Below are 16,906 nucleotides of genomic sequence, written 5' to 3' on the forward strand. Positions count from 1 at the left end.
ATATCCAATCATAGACCTACAAAATGAAACACAAAAATATTTTAATTGTGAAGCGTTATTTTTATTTCCCAAGAATTATTTCACAAGAATATCATTAGAATATGTCTATATGTCTCATTTAAGTACAAAATTGAAAATAAATTTAAAGTTTAAAAAACCAAAATTTACAAATTGAAAATAAATTTAAAGTTTAATAAATCAAAATGTAAGTATGCAGTATTGTTCTGAATCAATTTAACATGAAAATGTTTAGTCAGTCTGCTATTTTTCAACATATGTATGAAATCAACACATATTCATTGACTTGCATATAACCTGGGTAGATTGTGTCATTTCTTTTTTGATCTGAATTTATCTGGTGGCCGTTCATATGTGCACACTTTTTCTGGTGTGTCCCTATGAATCATCCAGCAGTAGTCTGCCATCATATTTACATTCAAACATTCCTGTGTACCTTAATTTCATGTTCTTGCTACCCTACATCTCACTCACTGTTTCAAGACTTTCAAGGAAAAATTCAACTGCAAATTGAAAAAGTGAATTTTGAGGCTCATGTTGCAGTCAAATTTGATGAAACTTGACTAATACATTTTTCACATTTTGTTTATAATTTAAATCGTTATTGTTACCTAAAAACCTGAATGATACCCAAGCTTCTCGATCCAGGTTGCACCATCATATATTTAATCAGAAACCAGTTTTCTAGTATCAGGTTTGGCAAAAATGCCCTCTTTTAGTTTAGACTCCAACAAACTGGAAACATTTGGTACAAATACATGAAACCTACTACCTCTTTTGATATGGCTTTAATGAACTGCTTCATTAAACCAAGCTTAAAATGAAGTGTTGGTTTATCTGGATCAATCCGGCTACGTCTGATGATGCTTTCGGCACCATGTTGTAGCTTTTTTCTGTCCATTACTTTTGAACCCAACGTACACTTTTGGCTCTGCTGTCCCACTCACAGAGGAAACATGGGAAGTTTGTATGCTCTGACTGCTGACACAGTAACACACAGAATTGTCAAGTCCCCATATATGATTCTTATTGTCAAATAAAGTAACTGTTTTGCTTTAAACATAGATTTTAATCTTACAAAATATTAAATCCAAAAAAAATATTTTTAAAATATGGATATTTAATTAGTTATAGTGCAAAAACAATAAAATCCTATAACTGACAGCTAAAAATGTGTTTTGTGAAAAAATGTTATGTGATAGATAAAAATTCTTTTTGTTTTTGGATTCAGCACCAAAATTAAATAAAAATCACATTAAATAAAACATTTTTTTCAATGTGAACTTCATTGAAACAGTGTAATTACATTTTAGAATCATGCAGAGCAGAATCTGGCAACATTGGACGCAAAGCAGGAGCTAACCCTAGATGTAATGTCACCTCATCAGAGGACATATCTGCATTTACTCATGCTAAGTCCATTTCTTATCCATCCAGTCATTTTACACTAATGTCTTTGGGATGAGATCTGGAAAATAGACTACTTGAAGGGAAAAAACATAGAGAACATATGACCTTGGAGCTGTGACGCTGCAGCCCTAACTACTGCAACTGTAAATAGTGATCATAATAATCCTTGCATTTTTCTATAATACCATGTAATTGCATAAATGCCATGTGCAAAAATGAGTACATTTGAAATCTGTCTTTTCTAGTTTAGTATTATTTATACTTGTATCTGTTCTCATGACCAGTGTATTTTTTACAAATTTCCAAAGTAGGTTTTGTTTTATTTAGCTAGTTTTCATAAGTTTTAGGGGTTTCTTGTTCAAAATCTAACCATTTTTGTACCCACTTACCAGGTGCAGGGTTTTGGAGAGCCACATAGTTTAATACTACAATTGGGGGAATGCAGGAAACATTCTTGAATGCAGGCATTACAGAATATACAAACAGGCTCAAAGTAAGTTTAGAGATGTCCTTCAACCTAACAGGTAGTTTAAAGTTTAAATTTTAAGTTTTATGTTACTAGTACATTGGAAGTCTTAATTCATTCTTGTTCTTATTCATGTCTTTAAACTGTAAATGAAAGTCTTTGTGAACTAAAGCACAAATCTAACAGATCCAACTGTTGTGAAACAGCAACCAATTTAGTGCCACTGTTTTTTTTAATAAAATATAACTTTCACTTTTGAGCTGTCCTATCTCGCTAGGAACTGCCAGAAAATGGCATTCAGGCAGAAATCAACACACACATCCTGGGAAAGGTGGAATTTTTGAAAATACTAGACAGCAAAGAACTTGTGAAAAGATATTGATTTGACAGCAATGGAATAACATTTATGTGATTGATCCATCTACATGAAGAACCTGTGCACCGTTTGCTTAAATAAAAGTCTTGATAGCACATCACATAAAAAATGTAGATTTGCAAAAGTAATGATTTGGGTGTGTCACAACCAATTACTTCTCAAATTTTGCACCACACTTTGAGTACTATTACAATGCATGAGGTAACATGCAGATTCATACATTTCCAGACCCATTTACGTGAGGTAATGTTAAAGCAAGCTATATTCATGCAAATCGTCATGTACATTTATCAGTGCCCAATGATCAATTGTGGAGGAGCACAGTATGTGAATCTCAAGTGATATTACAGTATCGACAACATATTTTGGAGGAACACAATATGTGAATCTCAAGCGATATTACAGTATCAACAACATAGGTGGTCATGGGTACAAACTGAACTGTAGTAGGTATCATATTACTATGAAGATTAGTGGGGCTGGACAGGTAATGACAGCAAAATGTGACACAGGTACACCAAGTTTTGCATTCTATAAACCCTGGAGGATTCATCTTAGTTTACAAGCCCAAGAATGTTTAGAAATTCTGGTGGAGACCCGAAGGACATTAGATATATAGAGCCTTGCAAAAGGTAAGAGGACATCATAGAGGGTGGCATGGCACACCACGGTACACTTGAAGAGTGAATGCAATTTATAGCCCTGGCTAGTTTCAGTTATCGTTATTTTACAAGGCAATTCCCATGGATATAACAGCAGGAAGGTGATTCTTCTGAAAGTATGGCTGTGAATCATTCACTGTTAAATAAACATATCCATTATAGGGATTTTGTCTTATTTTATATATTCTTTTTATGAAACTTTTACTGTGCAAGTTACTCCAATAACAATTCATTGTCAAACTCACCCAATGGAGTTCAGAGTCTCATTAGCTGGTGCCTGAACCTGCAATATCCATTGCAAGGCAGGAACTAACTCTTAATGGAGTTCTCATATACTGGAGTACACAGTCATGGACACGGAATATGGGAGGTGAACCCAAGTACTGAAAGAAAAACTCAACCTACACAAGGAGAAGATGCAAAGTCAACACAAGTGTGGACTAGGATTCATACCCAGCACTCTGGGACTACTGTATAAGGCAGCTATACTTATAACTGTGGCACAATGTCTTAGCTTTTTCTTGCACTTACATAGAATGACACAGACGAAGTTGTAAATGACAGTGAATGTTAAAGAGTACCAGTTGCTTTGTAATGTTGGAATCCTCTAGAGTGGGAATTAATTCCCTTGGGCCTATACATACAACAGTTAAAGGGTACAGGTAGAATCAAATGAATTCACATCAAGATTGTTTAATTTGTCAGAAGGATTACAGCAGTCAATAAGTTTTCAGGGCTTAACCGAATAATAGTATCATCTTAAATAAATATGTAATCAGAATCATAAGAAAAAAGAATATGTGGCTAATTGTGCAAAAATACACACACTTGTTTTAATCTTTAAAAAGTAAAGATTCATCATTGGTAATTATGGGAATGACAGATTAAACATATAATTTGAGAAATGTCATCATGTACAATTAAGTATCCAGTTAAAGGCAGGAATTATTTGAAAGAACAAATTGTAGGAAGAATAATTTGATCCTCCGGAACAAATCTAAGAGCTACTCCTCAGTATCTATTTTTTACACACTCAAATAACTTTATTTAAAATGATGAAACAAGTTTAATAATGTGAGATTTTATATATTGTGTACTGTTGATTGTGGGCATGTTTGTGCTTAATTTTAATGAAATGTGTTCCTATTCTACCTCTTTTCTCAATCCCCTGCTTTAATGATTGATATTAGTGTTTCAGACAATGCTCTAAAGGATAAAGCCTTGAAATGGATGGATGTTAAAAATGTTATGTCTAAGACTTTCTTTTCTTTTTTTTTTTAGCATTGAAGTAACTTTTACCTAATTTTCCATTTGCAGTTGCATAGATGATGCAACCAATTGTAATTATAATTTAACCACATAAAAACAAACTTTCTTTAGTATTGTACATTTTTCATACCCACTTTCACCAGTTCATTTTTTGTGGTGAGCTAAATTTGAGTTACCTGTGATGACTACTATGCTATAGTGTTGTACTTCTTTAGTCATAGATTAAAGTTAATTGGTTTCCTTTCTGGCAAGGCTGCAAATTTTGGCTGTAAGGGGAGTTATTTTTCTACATTCTAATTTTGTTTAATCAGTGATATGTGCTTTTTCTACATTGAGAAATCTTTTCAGTAATGTGCAATTATCTGTCATCACAACCTACAGTCAGTTGAGTTCCTGTTTGCTCTTCCAGATGTCAGATGTAAACTGCCTAATTGTAGTGATTTTTATGTTACCTGAAGTGGCTTTTATAAAAATTCAAAGATGTTAATTGTTTAAATATGTGGTTTTTCCCTGGGCTAAATGAGTAGGAAATTTACAAATGATATGGAGTCATTTGCTTATAACCCCCAGATTTTGCACGTCAGTCCAAACATATTCTGACTTAAACTAAATCTTAAACTAAAACTTTAGAGAAGACGTGCACTACAGTCTCAAATAATTATGTTGATTTTTTGTTATAGTGATATAGATTATTTACATCTGTTTTTTTCTTTCTTTTTAACATTTGCCCTTGTTTTATTGACAACAGCACAATACATATACTGCATAGACAATTGTGGCAATAATCTGATTTCTTTGCTTTTTAACACTTTCTGTTTTTTCAGTAAATATTCTTTTAGAAGCTTATATTGTATTCTGCAGAAGAAAACAGAAGAGGATATATTTGTTATTAATAACAGTAAAGCCTACATCTTTTTCTTTTTGTATACTGATAAGCATTAACCAGATTAGCCATTCATCCTTCCATTTATTTTCTGAACTCATCTTTTGCATTACAGGGTTGTGGATGGCTCATTTTAATTAATATTTTTAATTTACTGTCCCCGTACTTTATTAAACTTGATTAATCCAGTTCAGGAATGCAGCTTCATCACCAAGGCACATTTTCTTGTTCATGCACCCTTTTTTATACAGGCCAGTTTAAAGCTGCCAATTAACCTAACACATATATGTAATTCCTTTATTTTAATGTGTTAAGTTTCTAGTATGTTGGAAAATATTAAATAAAATCCTGTTCTTTGACTGTGTTTCGATCATACAGCAACAATAATCTATTTATTTTTTACAGACCTTCTTCTTAGATTCCGGTCCCTGACGTACATCCAGTTTGGGATGAATGCTGTGAGAAAATCATGTTCTCAGGTTTGTGTGAGTTTCTAATAAGGATGTCAATTCATTTCACAGTCCAAAGACATGATGTCATATTGACTTGCAAAGCCAAATTTCTCTAGCATATGCAAAAAAGACGGATTCTGTTTTTGTATGGAATCTGTAATTTAGTACCAAATTCATTGTGAACCTTAGTGTTATATGGATTGAAGGTGTAAAATGCTGCTGTTGATCTCAAACAGGATACAATAAAAGATGGATTTTGACAGTTTGAATGCACAAAACCTCAGAAGAGGTTCTGTTTTTTTCCTATTTTTTCTTTTAAGTAGTTAGAGCAGATCATCTTAAGCTCCTTAAGACTGAATAGGAAATGTCTGCAAAACTCCTATCTTCAGGTCTCTCTGTAGATATTCTATAGCAGAGGTTCTCAAAGTTGGTTTTGGGGGCCCACTGTGGCTTCAGGTTTTTGTTCCAACCAGATTCATAATCATTGACAACAACGAATAACACTGATTTAATCTAATTAGCTATTTTTTTTTCTCTTCTCATATTCTACATTCAGAAAAATACAGCAGCAGTCTTTTACATTTATAATACTAGGGGGCTCCGCCCCCTGCTCTCTTCGCTCGCCCACCCCCAAGTTTGGTTTACCGGATATACAATTTGAAGAGATTGTTATGTTCATGGGAATTGTTACATATGCATTATTTTCACTTTTACTTTAAAACTTTTGTAAAAACAATACTTCTTTATTTCGGGCCTCGGGTGTGGTTAAATCTCTTTCTCGCTGGATGTATAACGCTGCTCGCTTTGTGAAAGGGACGGCTGAATGCACGCTAAGGAGATGCCGTCAGATCATATTGTCTTGCTGCTGCTGCTGGCAAGCTGCCTGTTATGTTTGTCACGCTGCGCATCCATCATTTAAAAGCCTGTACAGCAGCTGCATTTTTGCCACTTCGTGTCTCTGCCACTCGTGTTGTGGGGGGGTGATCTGTACACAAGCTAAGGAGAAGGGGGGTGGGGGGGCTGAACGCACGCTAAGGTGAAGTGCTCAGATCATCTGCTGGCTTGCTGCTGCTGCTGGAGAGCTGCGCGTTCTGCTTGTTGCTTCTTGTTGTTTTAAGAGCAAGTGTCTCTGTAAATACATTCCAACAACTGCTAGGTCAGATGTCCGTGAACTTGTTTTAAATGGTGTCTCACTGCCTTGTTTCGGGTGACGTTAAAGTGTCTTTCACGGGATGTCAGATTGTCTTCCGAGAAGATCACATTTCATCTCCCTAGTCGCCCTCTCAAGATTTTTTTTTTATAATAGAGAGACTTTTAGAAATATTTCTATTTTTGCTATAGATTTAAATGCTTAACTCTTTTGTTGATTTCTTTATATTTTGCCCTTTCTCTGTGCAGTTTCCTCCCTTCATTGTATCTTAATAATGATAATTAAAAACGAGCAGTGCAGACACCCAGGCAAACAACACTGAATCATGAAAGGCTGCAACTACCTTAGTGTCAGACCCACTAATTAGTAAAAATTGGATTAATTAAACAAGTAGAACACCTGGAAAAGTAGAATGAAAATCAAGATGAAAATATTGGTAAAAAGAAAAAAAATACATTATTCCTGTATAACTGCTTAGTACTTTTTAATAAAATGTTTTCTTACCAAGCTTAGTTTTCTAATTTCTATATTGTTCCCAAAACACAGAATCTGGGAAATAACAGTTCACTTAATTGGTCCAGGAATCCAATTAAAAACAGAAGCTGGTTGAAACAAAAACCTGCAGCCATAGTGGGTCCCCAGGACCGAGTTTGTGAACCCCCATTCTATAGGGTTTAAGTCTGGGCTTTGTCTGGGCCACTCAAGGATAGACATACTTGCCTGGAAGCCACTCCAGAGTTGTCTTGGCTGTATACTACAGGCCATTGTGCTGAGAGGTGAACCATCACGCTAGTCTGAGGTGGTGTGCACTCTGGAGCAGGTTTAGTTCAAGCACCACTCTGTATTTGTTTGCTTTCATCCTTCCCTCAATTGTGACCAGAGAAATTCCCCCATAGCATGATGCTGCCACCACCATGCTTCACTGTAGGCAGACATCAGGCAGGGGATGAGCAGAGCCTGCTCTTTGCCAGATATAATGCTTGGAATTCTGTACCAAGAGTTAAATTTTTCTCTCATCAGACTGGAGGATCATTTTCTTCATGCTCTCAGAGTCCTTTAAATAACATATGGCAAACAAGTGGGCTGTCATGTGCCGTTTACTCAAATGCGGATTCTGTCACTCAACTATAAATGCCTGGTAGGTGGAGAGATGCTCAGATGCTCATTCTTCTGACAGGTTCTTCCATCTCAACAGAGAAATTCTGAGGCTCTGTTAGAGTGACCATTGGGTTCTTGGTCAACTCCTGGTCAAGGTCCTTCTTGCCCAGTTACTCAGTTTGGCCATACATCCAAATCCAAGAAGAATCCTTTTGGTTTTAAAGCTCTTGCAGTTCACAATTATTGAGGCCACTCTTCTCCTGGGAACACTCAAACCTTTAGAAATGGTTTTATAGCCTTAAACTGCCTCACCACAATTCAATCACGGAGGTCTACAGAGAGTTCCTTGGACTTCATGGCTTGGTGTTTGCTCTGACATGCAGTGTGAATTGTGGGACCTTAAATTTGTTTCAGACATTCTTGTTTTATTTAGTGCCGCTGATCAAAAACTGTTACAAGTTATACAGATAGTATTTGCTGGAACAATCACATTCACTAGAAGCTGTCAGCCTTTTGATTAGTCTTGCTTTAGCAGTTAAGAATTATGCTAGACTGAGTCATGTAAGCATTAGATTACCCAGTGGTTAGTGCTATTGGTTTATTATTCCAGGTACCTGGATTTAAATCCTGCAACAGGTCAATGACTGTGTGAGGTTTGCACATTCTCCATCAAGTAGGTTTGGAAAGTGGATGGACTGAATTTTCATGGAAATCTTAATTAGCTTCAAATTGCCACATCCACAGTTGTGTATTAATTTCCATATTCTTGATCTTTTGTCTGACATAATTGTTTGTGATGTTGGTTTTGGCTTCCTGCTTGCTTGAAATATCAAATAGAAATGAGATGCACAAGCAGAGTAATCAAAAACATTAACATGTGTTTCTAATTACACTGTACAGTAAACTTTTTCAATTTTAAGTTCAACAATATCAATCTTTGTCGCTTTTTTGTGGCAAGTATGCTTAAAGTCATTGTATCCAAATTCTACACATATTAACGGCATGGGTCCATGATCTAAGAAAAGATTTCATTCCTTTGTTCTGCTCAGAAGCATATTTAGCAGATTTGTAAGTGCCAGTTAGTTTGTGAAAACGTTCCATTCATTTGATGTGCGCTCCAAACAGATTGTGCCGCAGCTGGTGACCACCACAGCTAATCGCAGTAAAGAAGGTAACAGCCAGAAAAGTCTGCCAAGCAGCTTTATTCCTTAATACTTTTGTGACAATATTATTACTTACTCACTCACTAAAGAGAAGCAGATATAAAATCCTGCCAGTAATTTAAGTTTATCAGTCCTACAAGGTCATTAAATTATCACAAGTGATAATGTTTATAATTAGCATGGATGAATCTTTGTGTTGTTCTAGATCCAAGCAAGTAAGCCTGATTAATTCAATCTGGTTTCAGTTTTTTGGAAACTAAATTCCTGGGATTGGGACGTGGGGAGTTAGGGATGGACAATGATGGCACTTACTGAATGAAAGCTCTGTTTCTCATTCATCATTTACTTATTTTTTTATCAGAATACTGGTTATTCATAGCTCATGTTAATCTGATGTTTTTTAATTCTAAAAAAATGGTTTACCTTAGCAAGCCCTAATCAATTGATATTTTCATAGAAGAGTTTGATCATTTCATGAGTTGTCAATTGTTCAGTCTCAAAGCCTTGTTGATAACTGCTAAGTGCTTGAATAAACATTTCTTTTCCATCATTTTATATGAATTAATATCCTATAAGTACATTGTCAGGAAATAATTTTTAGAATTCCTCAAACAGTTTATGAACTCTCTGAAACAGAATATAAATACATGTTAAACAACAAGGCAAAAGTATATGTTAAAATAAGGAATTAGCTTCTGAGTAAGAAAATAAAGTTAATATAGCAGAAGCTTTAGTAAACATCAATTTTGTGGACAACTGGTTTAGACAGACTGATCATATCAGTGTGACTAGACTGATATTAGTCAGAATATTTTATGGGGTCTTCTGTATTATGACAGCTGCAAATATTGATTTCAACTACTCCTTACCAAATTACAGAAAATTACTCTGTACAATAGTACAAGGTGTGATTCATTGAGGTTTTTTCCAGCTCTTTTGCTTTCTGACTCAAGACTCAGGACTGCCGAACCAGGTTCTCAAATTTCAGATCAGTCATGAGCTATGTGAAAAGATAAGGTAAGTTTTCAGTGAAGGTTTGGTTTTAGACTGTCTTTCAATTGCATGTAAATTTTATATATATATATATATATATATATATATATATATATAAAAGATACAGACCTGTCTTCACCCTCTTAAAGAAAACCTTGAAACCAAAGTCAGTGTGCGGAAAATAATTTAATGCTATTTATGTGTGTCTTGTGGACTGTTAGGAGTCTACCAAGACTCACATGTTTTTGCTTATCTCCAGATTATTAATTTGTTCAATTTTGTGTAGCGATTTAGCTGCCACACCATGTTAAAGAAGCCGAAACATCCTTACATTTAATTCAAGGCTGAAGTTTAATTGTTTTACTATACCCGACTCTTAGTGAATAATGCATGCCCCATCACTCTTAATTTTATATACTTTAATTACATCCTCTAACCCATTTTCCTCTTACACAAGTGTACTGGATGGCCACTTTGCTGTCTTTTGCAGTCACCTCTATTGATTTACCTTTAATAGAGGTAAATTGAGCTTGTCTGTAACTACAAGGATCAGCTTTGTAACTTTTTAAATGTAATTTTAGAAAATTTAGCAGTTTGTAGTTTTTAAGAATTTAACATTTTTTCAGAGATTCCTAAAAAGTACATTCTAATGGAATATGCTGTATACATAAGCGTTTTCATCTATCTTATGTTTGTAGAACATCATTCTCTGTTAGTCTATTAGTAATTAAGAATGACCAAAATTCTCACTATTTCTTGGCATTTTAAAAAAAAAAGTTTAGGTAAATGTTTTGCTATGGGTGATGTTGCGGTTACATCTGGTGTTGCATGGACTTAGAAAACCTTGGTTCAGAACCCATACCTGGTTGCTGTCTGCATGTAGTCAACATGTTCTCTCTTTGTGTGAGTGGGGTTTGTTTTACATTTGGATTTTGTAGGTTTAATAGTGTAACGTTACCTTTTTTCTTTTTCCTTAGTGCTGTATTTTCTTCCCCATTTTCTGTTATTGGTGCTCTTCACCGTCTCCTTGACTGCTGTTTTATTGCCAAACTACTGAAAGAATCTATGGGTCTTTTTTTGCATTATTAACAATATTCTTTTCCAGCAACCTTTTGGAATTTTTCATTTCCAATTTAGCTTTTGATCTGGTGTTCAAGCCCTAAGGTAAGTTCTATTGTTGTTTTTCATTGAGCTTTTCTTCTGTGTTTTGTTTTTCTTAATCTCCTTTTTCATTTAGTTCAGAAATGTATTATTATGATGTGATTTCTAATGTTTGCAATAAAATTGTTCTGCATTTTATAAACTAATCTTTTTAAACTTGATCATTATTTCAAATAGACAAGTTTATCCCCATTTGTTTTTTAGGCTCAGCTGAATTGGTTCAAATTTTGCCTTTTTAATATTAAATTTAATAGCTTTGGCTTTTGGCTAATTTGGTCTAAAAAATACTGAGATGCTCATTTATATGGAAAGATTACTTAATCTTAATGTTTCAGTAATCTCAGCCTTCTACATGATTGAATATTACAACAAATTAAAAAATATTTTCTTCTTTAGTTACCACTTTTAGATACCTATAAAACATTTGTTGATTTTATGAATTCTTATTCATATTTTAGATTATTCATTGAATATTTTCTTTGTATATTTTGGCAATACATTTCACCCATAACAGTGTCCTCCCTGCCAATGTGTTGTTATTTTACTATAAAGCTGTTTATTAGCAATGTTCTCTGTGTATGGGGTGTAATAACACATCACTAATGTTTTACATCTTATCCTTGTGGTTTTCTGTTCTAATCCCTATTAAAATGTTGCTCATCTCTCTTTAGAGATAGATGTAAACTTAAATTCTCTATTTTGTTCAGTTTATAGATTCTACACCTCTTAGTACTTGCCTGGCTTTTCTAAATAAAACTTGCCCATTTATGTCATACTTATCCCCATTCTGAGGAATTAGTCAGGTTTTTGATACTCCTATTATGCCATATTTATACTCCTATTATGCCATATTTATGTGCAGATACATGTAACCATTAAAGAATTTTTTTTAGCATTAAAACAGTCAAGTTTTTTATTATTACTTTTTCTGTGCTGTTTTCTTTGTGGCAGGTTAACAGTTTGTATCTTACTATATTTAATGATGTCATCATAGTGGCAAAGTAGCTAGTGCTGTCACCTCATAGCTGTTGTGTGCCAAAATTAAACACATCTCAGCCTGGCACTACTTGTACATTCTCCTTATGTATGTGTGGGTTTTCCTATGACATCCTGAGGATTTGCAAGTTAAGTTAACTGGCCACTCTGAATGAGCATAGTGTGTGTTAGTGTGTCCAGCCAGGTGTTTCTTCCTGCCTTTTGCCTGGTTTTGCCATGGTAGGTAGTGGCTTTTCTTGATCCTGAATTATATAGGTGAGCTATAATATGGATGCTAACATTGTTTATTTTATGTATTTATTTTTAATTCACTAATATTACTGCCTTATGTGGATTATTAATTATTAGTTCTCATAAACTCAATTATTTGATTCCCAATGTTCAAATGATTTGCTCATACATCTTAGCACATCAGTGCTCCTTCAGTTTAGATACATTTATTTTCACAGTGCAGTATCAACTGTTCTAAAGGCCATCCCAATGTACCAAAAGAATGTGCCCTTTAATTTTATGTGTCAAGATTTGAATGATATATTTAACCTTCTGATCTTCTCAATTTTATCAGAAAGATTGTGTGGCACAGGCAGAATATCCAAGAAGATTACTTGTCAGTTGTGCCAGTGATCCATTATGTTAGTTTTTTGGTACTTTACTCACCAGGCAGCTTAACTTTTAACATGTGGATGAATTCTTTTATTTCTCGAGTGGAATGCAGGCCAGTGATCTGTCCTTGCAGGTAAGTGAATTTAATCTCAAATGTGCTGAAGAGTCTGGCATCTCTTACAGAAATATAGTGGGGTCCCAGGCATTGACATATTCAGAGGGCTTTGTATATAATGTAATATTGTTTATTTTTTATAGGAATTTGAAGTAACTGTTTTAGTGTGAATTGCACCCTTCTTTTTTCTCTGAGGTATTCATGTCTACTATTTTATGCCTCCCTCTTTCATTTGAAGTTTACAAGCCCAGTTATCCAGTTCACCTGGTTTACTAGTGTGGCACACTATATTTTTTTATCTATTGATGATATCACTTTCATAAGCTTGTAAGTGTCCACCTGAAGTTGCCGGATTAGTTCTTCCTTACATTTTTGCAGATAAAAAAGAAAAGTATAAGGGAAGAGGGACTGTACAAAGTACTGCATTGCTGCATAGTAGCAATCTCAACAACATTTTATGAGTAAAAAAACTTTATAGTCACAGGTAAAGTCATTCAGACAGGAGCAGTCATTTAATCCAAAAACAAACACAATGACATTAGCAGACATTTCTGTGCTCTGTATGTCAGCCCATCAGCAAATCAATGGCTTAAAGGTAGTTAAGAGCTTATATATAATAAGGGTATTGTAACCCACAACAACTGACAGATGATCATTATCTTGAAAACAAAGAGAGGGACAGATCATCTCATCCTGCTGTATCATCCTGCTCTAGAGTTTAAAGTTGTCATAAAAAGCAATAAACAAAAATCAGCTTGATTATCATTTGATGTTGGAAATAATCTCAATTAGGCTGTTGTAGCTGGAAGATTATGATAACCACCTACAATCTGTATTAGCCACCGCAGGGAAACCCAGGGAGTTCACACATTGGATCAACATGCAAACTCTTCACAAGTAATGACCAGATTGGGTTTTGAATCCAGCACTCTGGAATTTTGAAGCAATAGCAGCAACCACCATACTACTTGTTTAGTTATTATATAGTGCTAAATTAATACAAGATAAAGTAATATTGTCCTTTGGTACACAGGCATTCCACCTAGGATTAATTCTCACTTAGTACTCTTGATTGGAAATGATGATCAGTGTACCAATGCATGCATATTTTGTTGCTGCTTTTTCCAGGTTAGTTACACTGAGGCAGTTATCCGGACAACATCCAGTTCAAGACAAGAACCAATCCTAAATGGGGCAACCTAACTCACACTGACCCATGTTAGAGTCAACAGTTAACCTAGTATATACATCTTTGGGATGTAGGAGAAAATCAGAGGAAGAGAACTTCAGGAAAAAACGATGCAGACGCAGGAAGAATGTAAAAATTCCACAAAGGCAAGAGCCAGGCAGAAGTCTGAATACAGCTTCCTTTTATTATTTTTATGATAAATTTCATAAAAAAATGTATTACATAATTTGTGAATAATGTTTTTCTTTTTGTGAAGTCATTGTCAATTTGTTCACTTTGTAATTCTCATATACCACAGGGAAAGTTTTCTTCTTACTTTTATTATATTATATAAATCATGCTTATCTTCATTAACTGCTTTAGTCTATACACTAACCAGCTCTGTGGGCACTGCACATCAGAACCAATTTTTCAGTGTCTGTCTCCTCAGTCTTTCGAAAGTGGCATTATGTTGTGATGTTTACCAGTGCTGCCCCTTGAGTCTGTATTATGGATCTGGCCACAGCCTGTACCATTTGCTTTTGAACAAATGTGTTAGTATTTAGATATGTTCATACACATTTTCCATTTTTTCTATTACCAGTTTTTCTGAAAGTAGGGCCTATCGTATGAGCATCATGCATGAGAAAGACCAAACCCTGGAGCTGACTCTAGTCCATCACAGGACACATTTACACACATACCCTTGCTTAATCACAAGTAGTAGCCAATTCACAGTTGCTAGTTACTCTAGCATGTGTCTATGGGGGTGGAAGGAAACCAGAGTACCCAGGGACAAGTTATGTGGACAAAGGAAAAATATGCAGATTCCAAAAAAAGGCAAAAATTGAACCAGTGTCTGAACCTTTGAAGCAGCCACACTAAGCACTGCCGTACTCATGTTTAGAGAAAGTGTTGGAAAAAGCAATACTTATAGGGCCCCCTTAGTTACACTGCACATTAAACATTCTCTCTTACATGAATGAACTGTTTTAAGTGTTTTTGTGAAGAGCTACTAATAAAAGCTTACTAAGCAGAAAGAACATGCAAAGCCAGCGATATGCAAGAACTGAAGGCCCTTTGTTTTACCATCTCATTTCTTTTATGAACCTTTTACTGATTATCTATGGTATTTTTCTTAGTTCTATGACCTTGTGCGACCCTTAATATATGAGGCCATGTAATTAATAGATGGTTTTGTTAGTGGTTTGTATGATTTTTTGGCTATATAAATGGCTTATTATTTAACCTCCTAAATTAATTTTATATAGAATAATAGTTGCTTATATCAACTTGCTGCAGACTCTGTGATCTTCCCTATAATACTTTTGCTACTAAATCACTAATTGTTTCTGTAACATGGACTGCTTACCTTGAATGGTGGTTGAAGCCAAATCACGTTCACACTAATTCTTTCAAGTACTGAATAGCTGCAGTCTAGGTCAGTAAGAAAAAAAGTTGTTTGTGTTTCTAAGTGTACGACAGTTACTAGCATGTAAATCTTCACAATAAGAGGCACAGAAAGCAGTGGTCTACTGATATATGGTAAATTATCTTACACCGATTGATTGTTTTTCAAAGTCATTCAGAATTCTTAAGGATTGTATCTAAACTGTACTGCATTCCCTAATTATTTTCCTAATGGTGATTAAAATCAAAGAAAACTCTTTAAATTAATTTTATGGCCGATAATTTGTCTTTTGTTTATACAACTATCTACTTTATTTCAAAAAATACTCTCTGCTTTTATGTATTTTAATTTGCCAATTTTGTGTACATTTATTATAGTCCTAATAGCACTTCAGATGAAGTGTCAACCCACTTGCACACCACCAAGAAGGCACTAAATAAACAGAAAAAATAATGTATTAAATAACGATTTCAAATTGGCCCATTTGAGTGTGATATTGGGTCTGTGTAACTGGTAGGCTGACTAGACATCTTGTTTCTCACGACAGTACCATATATCAGCATGAATTTAGGTGTCTCAGCTTATTTTCTTAACAAAACAGTGGTCTAGTATTTAATTTTTTTGCCATAACCAATGCAAATTTGCTGGTAAAGAAATGCACTGTGCACATGGTTACACACAGAGTGTCATTCTAGTTATATAATGGTGCAATTAATTTAATTGCCAATCATATCAGTCCTGTTCAAAATAGAATATGATCTGACCAGTCAGATATTTTGTGACTGTGAAGCTCACACCCTGACATATATGTGCTGCCAGGCTTGCACCTTTCAAAAGATCACTTTGACACACATATACACCCCTCAAAGAGAAAGTGACTAGCTCTGAACCTACAGCTAAGAATATATTTAAATTGTGTTTTATAAATTATAGTATAGTTTTCAGTGCAGTAACATTGCTGACACATTTTTATATAAAGTTGTACAGTATGAGTTTTGTACTTTTTGTCCAAGGAAGGTGTTCTGTTTCCTTTATTCTGTTGTCATTGTTGGTTTGATGTGCATATCACCTTGTGTATAGTACACTAATAAGGTAGCCTATATGACACTAGTGGCAGGCAGTATAATGTAGTGATTATACTACATTCAAGACTTTGGATTTCATATCCTGAGGTTGTGGATTCAAATCCTGTTACTGAATCCGTGTAACCACTTTACCTGCCCATGTTCTATTTGGAAAAGGAAAAGAAATTTCACCAATTGTATCTTAAATGCTGTAAGTTGCCTTCAACAAAGACTAAATAAATAAATACAACATGTGTGGCCACATTGACCATAAGCAGTCTGACAAATGAGAATAAACCATTCAGTCCATCAAGTTTGTTTGTTAGTAAATAGAAAGTTGTCCCAAAATCTGAAACACTTTTTAGAGGTTTTAAGGGTTTTCAGCTTCTACTTCAGTATGTCACAGTAGATTTCAGATTCCCACAACTCTCTGCATGAAGAATTGCTT

At 34.7% G+C, this 16,906-nt stretch overlaps 1 long non-coding RNA gene across 1 annotated transcript; it reads left to right on the forward strand.

Annotated features, from left to right (window-relative positions):
* The first annotated feature begins 1,824 nt into the window (after positions 1 to 1,824).
* On the forward strand, positions 1,825 to 14,330 carry LOC120542795. The gene is made up of 3 exons (XR_005636238.1): positions 1,825 to 1,921; positions 5,490 to 5,563; positions 13,944 to 14,330. It is a non-coding gene; the product is annotated as an uncharacterized LOC120542795 (long non-coding RNA).
* Positions 14,331 to 16,906: the final 2,576 nt, after the last annotated feature.

The sequence above is a fragment of the Polypterus senegalus genome, chromosome 13 (genome assembly GCF_016835505.1).
Source record: "Polypterus senegalus isolate Bchr_013 chromosome 13, ASM1683550v1, whole genome shotgun sequence".
Lineage (NCBI taxonomy): Eukaryota > Metazoa > Chordata > Cladistia > Polypteriformes > Polypteridae > Polypterus > Polypterus senegalus.